General features: G+C 45.5%; 1 long non-coding RNA gene across 1 annotated transcript in view; it reads right to left on the bottom strand.

Annotated features, from left to right (window-relative positions):
• LOC146809461 (uncharacterized) overlaps window positions 1-5,904 on the bottom strand; it is a 105,903-nt gene extending 99,999 nt beyond the window's left edge. The window contains exon 1 of the long non-coding RNA XR_014965551.1: window positions 5,828-5,904. This is a non-coding gene — a long non-coding RNA (uncharacterized LOC146809461). The remainder of the gene's footprint in view (window positions 1-5,827) is intronic.
• Window positions 5,905-9,306: the final 3,402 nt, after the last annotated feature.

The following is a 9,306-nucleotide window of genomic DNA, read 5'->3' on the forward strand; positions in this document are numbered from 1 at the left end:
AGAAAAATAGACAGAAACAGCTCAAGAAACATGCATACTGTAAATCACTTCATAGTCACTGTATAGTGACATTGTTGATTATGTTTTTCCTAAGTCTTTTTATTATTGTTGCAAGTATACTGTTACATATGTACTATCCTATTTTCAAGCGTGATTACAATGTTACTGCCGAACATTCTTTTAGTGAACTACCTCCACATGAGTTGTCCTATAGATTTGCGCTGCGCAACAACACATTCATTAGTATGTTACACCATTTCCATCAAACTAGCAATGCTACAAATTGTTGGATATGTGGCCGACTCCCTCCCTATCAGAAATACAAAGGAGTTCTGCCTCTCTTTCCGTACCCATTTACACACAATGGTTCCTGTGGAGCATGGTTTAGTTTGATTAACTCTTTAGATTCAAACACTGTAGTTTACCAAAGCAACTGGGTATGGGGAAACCTGAACTTAGTTTTGCTTAAAGCCTGTCATCCTAACAAGGAGGGACTTCCCAAAGGAACAGGAACTGACCTAGAAAATGAAGTATATGGATTAGGTAATTTTACACTTAACGTCATGATTCTAAATGTTGAATCTGAAGCTACACTAGTCTTGCCTGCTATGTCCGTATTACCCGTCAAAGGTGAATTCTGTGTAAGAAAGAATGGTTCAGTACACCTGGGTCATAGTAAATGTACTACTGTGATCGAATTCAGTGATAAAGGCAAGTCTACATTTAGAGCTTCCCGTCATTCCTACTTCATATGTGGTCATACCGCATATATACGCCTACCCCTAGATTGGGATGGTACCTGTTACATTGCATTCCTTCTGCCACCTGTTTTCCTAGCCCCTCCTGATTATCATAGAAATACCAATCTAGTACACCATAGACCCCAGAGAGATATCCCGATTGTTGACTACACCGAAACAGCATGGGAACAATATACAGACTTCAATAAAGGTCTCTTTCCTTACATAGGTGTTGTCTCAAACAGTAAACTGATACGTAGATTAACCAGAACCCTTGAAGCAGTAGTGAATGAAACTACCTCTGCCCTAGGCAACCTAACAGAGGAACAGTCTGCGATGCGGATTGTTGTTCTCCAAAATCGTCTTGTCCTTGACGTCATCCTAGCAGATAGGGGCGGAGCTTGTAGGGTCATCGGATCAAGTTGCTGTGTTTTCATCCCAGAAAACGTGCCATCCATATATAAAGCCATAACTCGTCTTCACAAGATTGCAAACCAGATACATCAGAATGCAGGCACCTGGACATGGTCCGGTTGGTTCTGGAGCGTGTTGTCAGCCTGGGGATGGAAAGTCCTATCCTTCCTAGGTATTGGCCTTCTCATAGTCTTCAGTTGTTGCCTATGTCTACAATGTGGACCAGCGATTTGCGGCCTGTGTGCCACATCGTGTATTCCACGTTCAAATTTTCATTCAAGATCCCGGAAGAAGAAAGAAGAGCAAATGATGTTACATGAACAGATTGATGGATTCCTGAAGATCGATATTTCATGAGGGTCCGTAGGGGACAAGGAGGGAATGAGGAAATATGAATTTTTATGGTCAATTGTGTCCCCTATCTAGACCCCAACGGCTCCATGTACATGCTACAAGTACATGTATGTTCCCTCCACTTCAAGCTATGAAGACGCAAATACAATTGTGTCCAACGTTAATATGTCCTCTTTCAGATCTGCCATGAATGGGTCAGATATTCCGTTCCTAAGTATGCCTTGCCACCGTCTTTATATGGTATACTTCTCACGTTTTCCAGCTCTGGCAAGGTAGGCCCTGAATTCTGCCATCGAGCCTTTTTCTGCTTCTGTCTCTGAAATGCTCCAGCCTGGACCTGCATCTGTATCCATGAACTTTGTCTTACTTCCTGCGCGGCTAACGGTGCCTATGCCCGGCCTGTTGCCGGCCAAAAACTGTATTCAGCCTTCAAATTATCTGTTCCGCTCCTCAAGAAATGCATTCCTGTCTAAGTAGCTTAGGTAAACATCCCTCTAGCTGCAGAGCAAAGGGCCCGGCCTTACTGTCTCCGTGCAAGTAATTCATGACTCTCGTTACCATGGTAGGCCCATGCCCCCCTCGCATCTCATGTAGACACTTAGACGCTTGTACACGCACTAGCAGTCAGTATAGAATAGGATCTGTCCGAAAAGACTTTTCCTTCCAGATAATATAGTTCTTTAAACACAAGATATTAGATATGATTTAGGACTAGGTTGTCCTGACACCCCAGACTTCTGTCTCCTCATGTAGGGCTAAATGTCAAGTTCCCTTCACCCTCTAGTTACACGTCAATCACACGTCATGCGGCTGCGCGCGCATCTCTGTCATGTATTTTTGCTGACTTTGCAGGATTCTCTTATGGATCCACCCATTTGTGTCACCATCATAATGACGTTTTTAGTATACGCCTCTATGCACGCCTATTGTAACGCCTTTTCTATTACGTATGTGTATTCTTATCAGTTGTTACGCCTCCTGCATCTGTCTTTACTGTAATGCATTACTATATATGCTTTAACCTGTCAATAATGTTTTGCTGATCCCTTCCTGAACCTTCGTGGTGACGGAACTCGATTGCCTGGTTCGAACCATCATTCCTTTGTAAGGAATAAATACCCTATTATACCCTCGAATACCACGGATTCTGCCTCTTATTTTTACTGAGTTATTCGTATTGTATTTTACCGCATAAATTATTATTAGGAGTTTTATATCGCGCACGGTTACCCTTGGGCATCCCAGCGCTTGCATTGGGAACCCGTCCTGGTTTTTCCCTGTGAGATAATCCATACTGGGCATCCCCAAGGTGAAAGCCAGGCATCCCGCCGCGGGGGGGCCGTTGTGGAGATTAAGCAAGCTAGTTGCCCAGAGCTGCCTAGTGTGAACTCATGCTTAGAGTAGGCACCGAAGCGAGAATTATCAAGTCCGTGGACAATTGGGCTCCAGACCCTGCCGCGTCGGGAATCGAACCCTGGTCCCGGGTCTGACCTCTGCTTCAGGGTATGCCTGCTCTAACCAGTGAGCTACACTTCTCCACTAAATTAAGTCTAGGTAATCAAAATTTACCACACGTGCCAGGGGGTTGGTATAGTTACGTGTGGTTATAAAATATTTGTTTATGTTAAAAAAACTGAAATTATGACCTCACATATTACATAACGCCTAACATTTTCTATGACATTATTGACACTATTTCATTGGGCTACTTTCCCTCTTAAGTGTGGGGTCCCTCAGGACTCTTCACTGAGTCTCACGCTCTTTAATGGATATGTTAGCCCTCTAGTGGAGATTGTGTCACATTATGGTATATCCATTGTTTCATATGCAGATGATAAACAAATTATCATCTCTCTTTCCCAGGATAACCACTGTAACGTGGTTCAACTGGAGTCTTGCCTAAATGAGGTTGCTGACTGAATGGCCCAATTTTGTTTGAAACTTAATGGTGATAAAACAGAGGTGTTGATGGTTGGTAACAACCTCACTCTATGGGCATTGGTTCGCTGGACCGAATCTTTCTGTAGTCGTCCTCAGCCTAAACCAATTATTAAAAACTTGGGCTTTTGGCTCAATGAAAGTCTCATCTTTGAGACTCACATTGATAAAATTCTCTTCACATGTTTTGGCAGTATGAGAGTACTTGAAAAACCCTTGATCTCTTCTGACTGCACTTAACGAGAAGCGTGGTGCAGGCACTGATTCTTTCCTGATAGGATTAGGGAAATTCTCTTTACCTGGATTGCCCACTTTATGTTTTGAAAAGACTCCAGGTAATCCAGAATGCAGGCGCGAGGCTGCTTTTGAGAATACCAATAAATTAATTGGTATTTAGTCCTTGGTGGCCTTGCATTGGCTCCTTGTCTCGTGCAGAATTCAATTTAAGTCACTTTGCCTTGCCTATGGGCTCATCTTAAAAACGCCTTCAAATTCTGTTTCCCTTGATCCGTCCTCATATGCCTAGGCGATCGCTTAGATTATCTTCCCTTAAATTAGTTGAAATGTTGAAAGTGCAAAAAGTGAGGATGGGTGGTCTTTACTTCTCCTTCCTAGTGGTAAAACTTTGGAATGGTCTTACATCCAGGTTGTGGCTTACATAGGAAGAAGCGCTGTTCAGAAAATGACTGAAAATCTGGTTGCTTTAAATAATACGGGCCTGATTATGACCCCTACAGTTGGACTGCCACGCAGCTGTCGGTGGCGGTCTGACCGCCACATGTCTGACAGTCTGACTGCCAGATTATGAGTTGGACAGTCACACCGCCTCAACAGCGCTGCCCCCACCAGGTCCTGGATCCTGATGCCACAGTGGCGGCGCCATTCCAAGCACTGCTGTGCAGATTACGACCTGCCTTACAGACGAGATGTTCATGGCCGCCATAAACAGGTCAGCAGTAACGCAGAGGCCCCGGGGGTTGTTTGCCCATTGGGCATTGTGCTTGGGGGCACATGTTGTGTCCCCCTATGCCTGCACTTTGAATTCTGCACTGTGTGGCATGCACAACATGGTGCATGCCACAGGGTGCACGCACGACCTGGAGATGCTATCACTGTGGTGGTATGCTTCACAGGCTCTGCTATGGGTCATACATGCTGCCATCTTGACCCGCCATGCCAGCACTACCAGCCCTGGATTTCTATCATAATCCTGCAGGTGGGAAACCACAGCTTGTCGGTCTTTCGGGTCCGTCGGTCATACTGGGTCTTCCAGAAGACGACCATGAGGTATGTCATTGGAGATTTTCACTGTTTTTTTGCTTTACTCACTTTTTAATGTATGTGTCATCAATGAATTTAATTGTTTTTTTTTAATGTGTCAAGAACTCCTGAAGGGATTTACAGCACACTTTCTGATACAATGTCTACTTGCATGCCAACATAGTGCAACTCTAATCAGCTATTAAGGCTATAGGTGACAGCCAGTGCTTAGTTTGTACAGTAATGAGGGCCAGTGTCCAAAATTGCTGCTCAGAAGCCAGATATTTAGGCTGCTAGGGCTGCATCCATCTCAGGTTTCTGTAAACCACTACCAGACACTCTTTGCCCCTTTATCTCTTTGCAGCACTTTTCTGTTTTCTCCCTTGGTAACGATTTTTCTGTCTTGCTCTTCTTCCTTCTTTACTGGATGTTTTTTTTTTTTCCTCTCTTGCTCTTGGGAAATGTCCGAAGAGGAAAATAAGTGCCAGTCCCAAAAAATGAGTGTTGTTGGCCCCAACCAGCAACCAGGGCCGGCTTTAGGGCAGTGCAACTGGTGCAGCTGTATCTGGCACTGAACTCAAGGGGGCGCTGTGTTTGGAAAACACTTGGGTTTAAAAGCTGCTGCAGAGTTCCTTGTGTGCCTAGCAGTTTTCAGGCAAGAATGTAAATGTCAAGATAACTCTGGTGATTAATGTTCCTACTGGAGACAGATCAGAGGTTGGTCTAGTGGGAGTTAAAACTCATTAGAAAGTAGCAGAGAGGGTTAATGTCCCTGTTGCAGAGAAATTGTTCCATGCACAACACAGAACTGCATTTTAGGTGGCTAGCTCAGTTGGTTCCTTCTTTTGCCACATACATCCTATTGTTACTTGCAGCTCAAAAATTACAATCCTAATATAGCACATTGACCCATGAACTGTCATTAAAGAGCTGCATGCAAAGTGCATGGTATAGGTTAGAATGCTATGTTTTTCCCCAGGCTTTTGTTATCCTAATGTTGCTAAAAGGGTTTGTTTGGGTAGAAATACATTCTTATTAGTAAAGCCAGACCCAACCACCGTGGTACGTTTTAAATCCTGACTTAGTGCTTCTCCAGATTAGGCACTCTTAAAATATTTTACCTGCTAGTATTGGTGACTTGTGACTCCTACGCTTCGTAATCCTCGTTGTTTTAAGTAGCATGTCTCTTCGCTGTGACCCAGTGTGAACGAACCCACGCGGATGAGTGTATAGGTAAATGAATCATAAAGGCCCTCCCTCCGGCCATAGCTGCGCATACTACGTCACTCACGCACAGGTAGGATTAGTGCACGGTGGCTCCGGCTCGCGCTAATGATCCGGCCATACTGGTATGGGCTGTGGATAATGGGACCTCGGACTCATTTCTCTCCCCCGCAGGGTTCCAATAAACACCTGGGTGTAAGGTGATTATCTCCATATTAAACTGCATTCCGCGGTGCAGAGGACGGCTTGTTGGCCAGGTGTCCCTGGTACACATTTTTTCTGTACAAGCGTTAAGGTTTCCGCCCGGAGAGGGTGGAGGCAGAGCGTGCCAGGACAAAGGGAACACGAACAGCGCCACCATCAGCCGTGTGTCAGCGCTCGCGCAGGAAGAATTGTAGATTTTGTCTATTTCCAGTTGTGGAACTCTGGCAGTTCCCTCTTACCGTAGTCTATGATGACGCGCCGGTGTGACGATCTCGTTCACAGATGTCTGTACTTTCCAATTCCCACAGGTTGCACCGAACATGTACACACTCCTAAACTGATTGGTTACCCAGCTTCTTCCACGGGTTGTGAATTGTGGTTCTCTGGGCAATAGCGAGGATAAAAGACCGAGGGGACCCACCGGGATTTGGACCTGTGACCATGCGTGTAAACACAGGTTCCTGCCGGGGATGCAGTAGTCCACTGAACCATCAGTGTCCGCGATGATGAGGTTTCATTACCTTTATATTTTGTCCCCATCAGTGTGCCCCTTACATGTACTTTTTACATCTTCTGGGCACATCAAACCAACCCTTAATGCACTACTCTGACCCTTGCTGGAGGCTAGGGCAAAGTTCAAGACCTTATGTATGCGGGGACAAAGGTCTTGCATACCCACAGAAACTAACAAATCCCTACATCCCCTCCAGACACCTTCACTCAGGATCTTATCACCAGATCAATCAACGACCTTCAAGAGGAAGAAATACCGAGGGTCTAAATACGAGATTCTGAAGCGCCTTTAACCTCAACCCAAGAGTTTAACCATACCACTTAGAGTTCAGGAAACCTCTGAAAACTGAACTCATCAGACTTAATTTTAACTCAGATCAGGGTTGAGCACAAGAATATTTGCCATAGTGGTTCACCATGACATTGCGGCGCTAGAGACTGACCATAGAGTACACAATGAGATATGTAGTTAAACGAACCATAAAGGGATTCCCTCCAGTCAAGCAGCACATACTGTGTGCAGGGCTGGACTGGCCCATAGAGCAAGCAGGCATTGCTCGATAGGCTGGTCTGACATGTCAATGTGTGGGCCAGTTTTTGGTTGTTTGTGGGACTGTTTTATGGTCTGCTGATTTCTTTGTTGTTACCTATGAACCAGTGAATGGCTGTGTAAGTACTGGTATGGGTGTGTGAATGGGTTTGAGAATGGTAGTGTGGAAGTTGGAGAGGGTGCACGAAAGGTTATATGGGGGTTGTGAGTAGGTGTGTCAGAGATTCTGTGGATGATGTCATTTGAAATGTCATGAGTAATGTCACTGACCATGTCATGAGTGATGTAATATGTGAGGTCATAAACAGTGCACTGTGGAGGCGCGAGTTTTAGTTAGCTCACTAACTATAACTGCTAAATTTCTCTGGTTTTGTACAAGTGAAATATCAGCCTAACTATAACGTCACTGTAACCTTTGTTTTTTTCAGTGAATTTCTAAGATTTTTTAAATTCCAATTCCTAACTATAATGTCCCTATAACCTTTGGTTTTTCAACGAATTTCTAAGGTTTTTTAAATACTAATTCCTAACTATAACATCCCTGTAACCTTTGTTTTTTTTCAGTGGCTTCCTATGGTTTTATATTTTCGACTGCACAGCGCAAGTAAAATAAATAGTTTTTAATATAAACTTACAAGGGGCTTACATCCTGCCCCCTCTCTTTACTAGCTTTTCATTGCTTCCTGTGCTTGCCACTTGTCTTCCATTTTTAATGGCTGTAGTATATTTTCCTGAATTTACCAATGCTTGTTTCTCGTCTGCTTCTCCTATCAGTTTCCTGCCACAGGAATACTGTTAAAATCCGCTTTGGTGGAACTCTTTTTGCAAAGAGTTCTCCATCTTTCTGCTTTATCGTCTAGCAGCAGATTTATATAGTGCCACTTATCACCGGAAGAGATTAAGTGATTTGCCCAGAATCACAGAATGTTGCACCGCCGAGACTCGAACTGGGATCCTCTGCTCTCGAGTCAGCAGCTCCGGCTGCTGTGCCACATCCTCTCCACTCTTGTGATATTTGTAAGGGAGCTCTTTCCTTCGCCCCGGACGGTGATTGATAGAAACAGATTATTATTCATTACATAAGCAAAACAATGCATTACTAGTGCATGTTGAAGTAGTGGAGAAAGTGGTGGGCCTCTGACTAGCTCGCAGGAATCCCGCTGTATAGGACTTACAGGAGGTACCAGGTCCCTCAGGAGTAAAATAGACTTCATCCCTCAACCAGTGTTGTGCCAGGAGCCGTGTTTGTAGAGTGGTGGAGCAAGGGGGCATGGCCTCCGAAGACCTCTTAGCAATTAGGCTGCGTGGGACTTGTTGGAGATAACAAGAGGGGTACCTGCCCCCCAAGGATGTCCTTGGGGGCCAACTACCCCTCCTGTTACCTCCAGTAAGTCCAACACAGCATGATTGCTGAGACTAGGTAGGAGTCCATGCTCCTTTTCTCCTTCACTCTGCAAACACGCCTCCTGGTGCATTACTAGTAGGGGGGTGAAGTCCCCTTGGCGATTGAGGGCTCTTGGGAGCCAATTACCCCTCCTGTTACCTCCAGGAAGTCCTACACAGTGGGTTTGCTGGCAGGTTTTGGTGGCCACACCCCCTTTCCCCACCGCTCTGCAAACGTTCCTCCTGGTGCACTACTAGTTGGGGGATGAAGTCCCCTCGACTCTTGAGGGTCCTTAGGGGCCAACTAGCCCTCCTGTTATCTCCAGTAAGACCCACACAGCTGGATTGCTTAGAGGTCATCAGAGGCGACGCTCCCTTTCTCCATCACTCTGCAAATGTGCCTCCTGGCAGACTGCTGCTTGCGGGGAAAAGCCCTCAGGAGGCAAGGGAACATCATCCCCACACCAGCAGTGTGCAGAGAGGCGCATTTTTAGAGTGGTGGAGAAAGTGGTTATGGCCCCCGACCACCTCTCAGCATTCTCACTGTGTGGGGCTTACTGGAGGTACCAGGAGATCTTGTTGGCCTCAGCAGCAAAAGGGACTTCATCCCCCAACTAGTAGTGTGCCTGGAGACACATTTGCAGAGTGCAATGTCCCGAGGGTGTGCACCCTGGGACATTGCTGAAACCAGCCCTGAGGGGTGGCATTCACCAGGGCCATCTAGGG

The sequence above is a fragment of the Triturus cristatus genome, chromosome 7, assembly GCF_964204655.1.
Source record: "Triturus cristatus chromosome 7, aTriCri1.1, whole genome shotgun sequence".
Classification (NCBI taxonomy): Eukaryota; Metazoa; Chordata; class Amphibia; order Caudata; family Salamandridae; genus Triturus; species Triturus cristatus.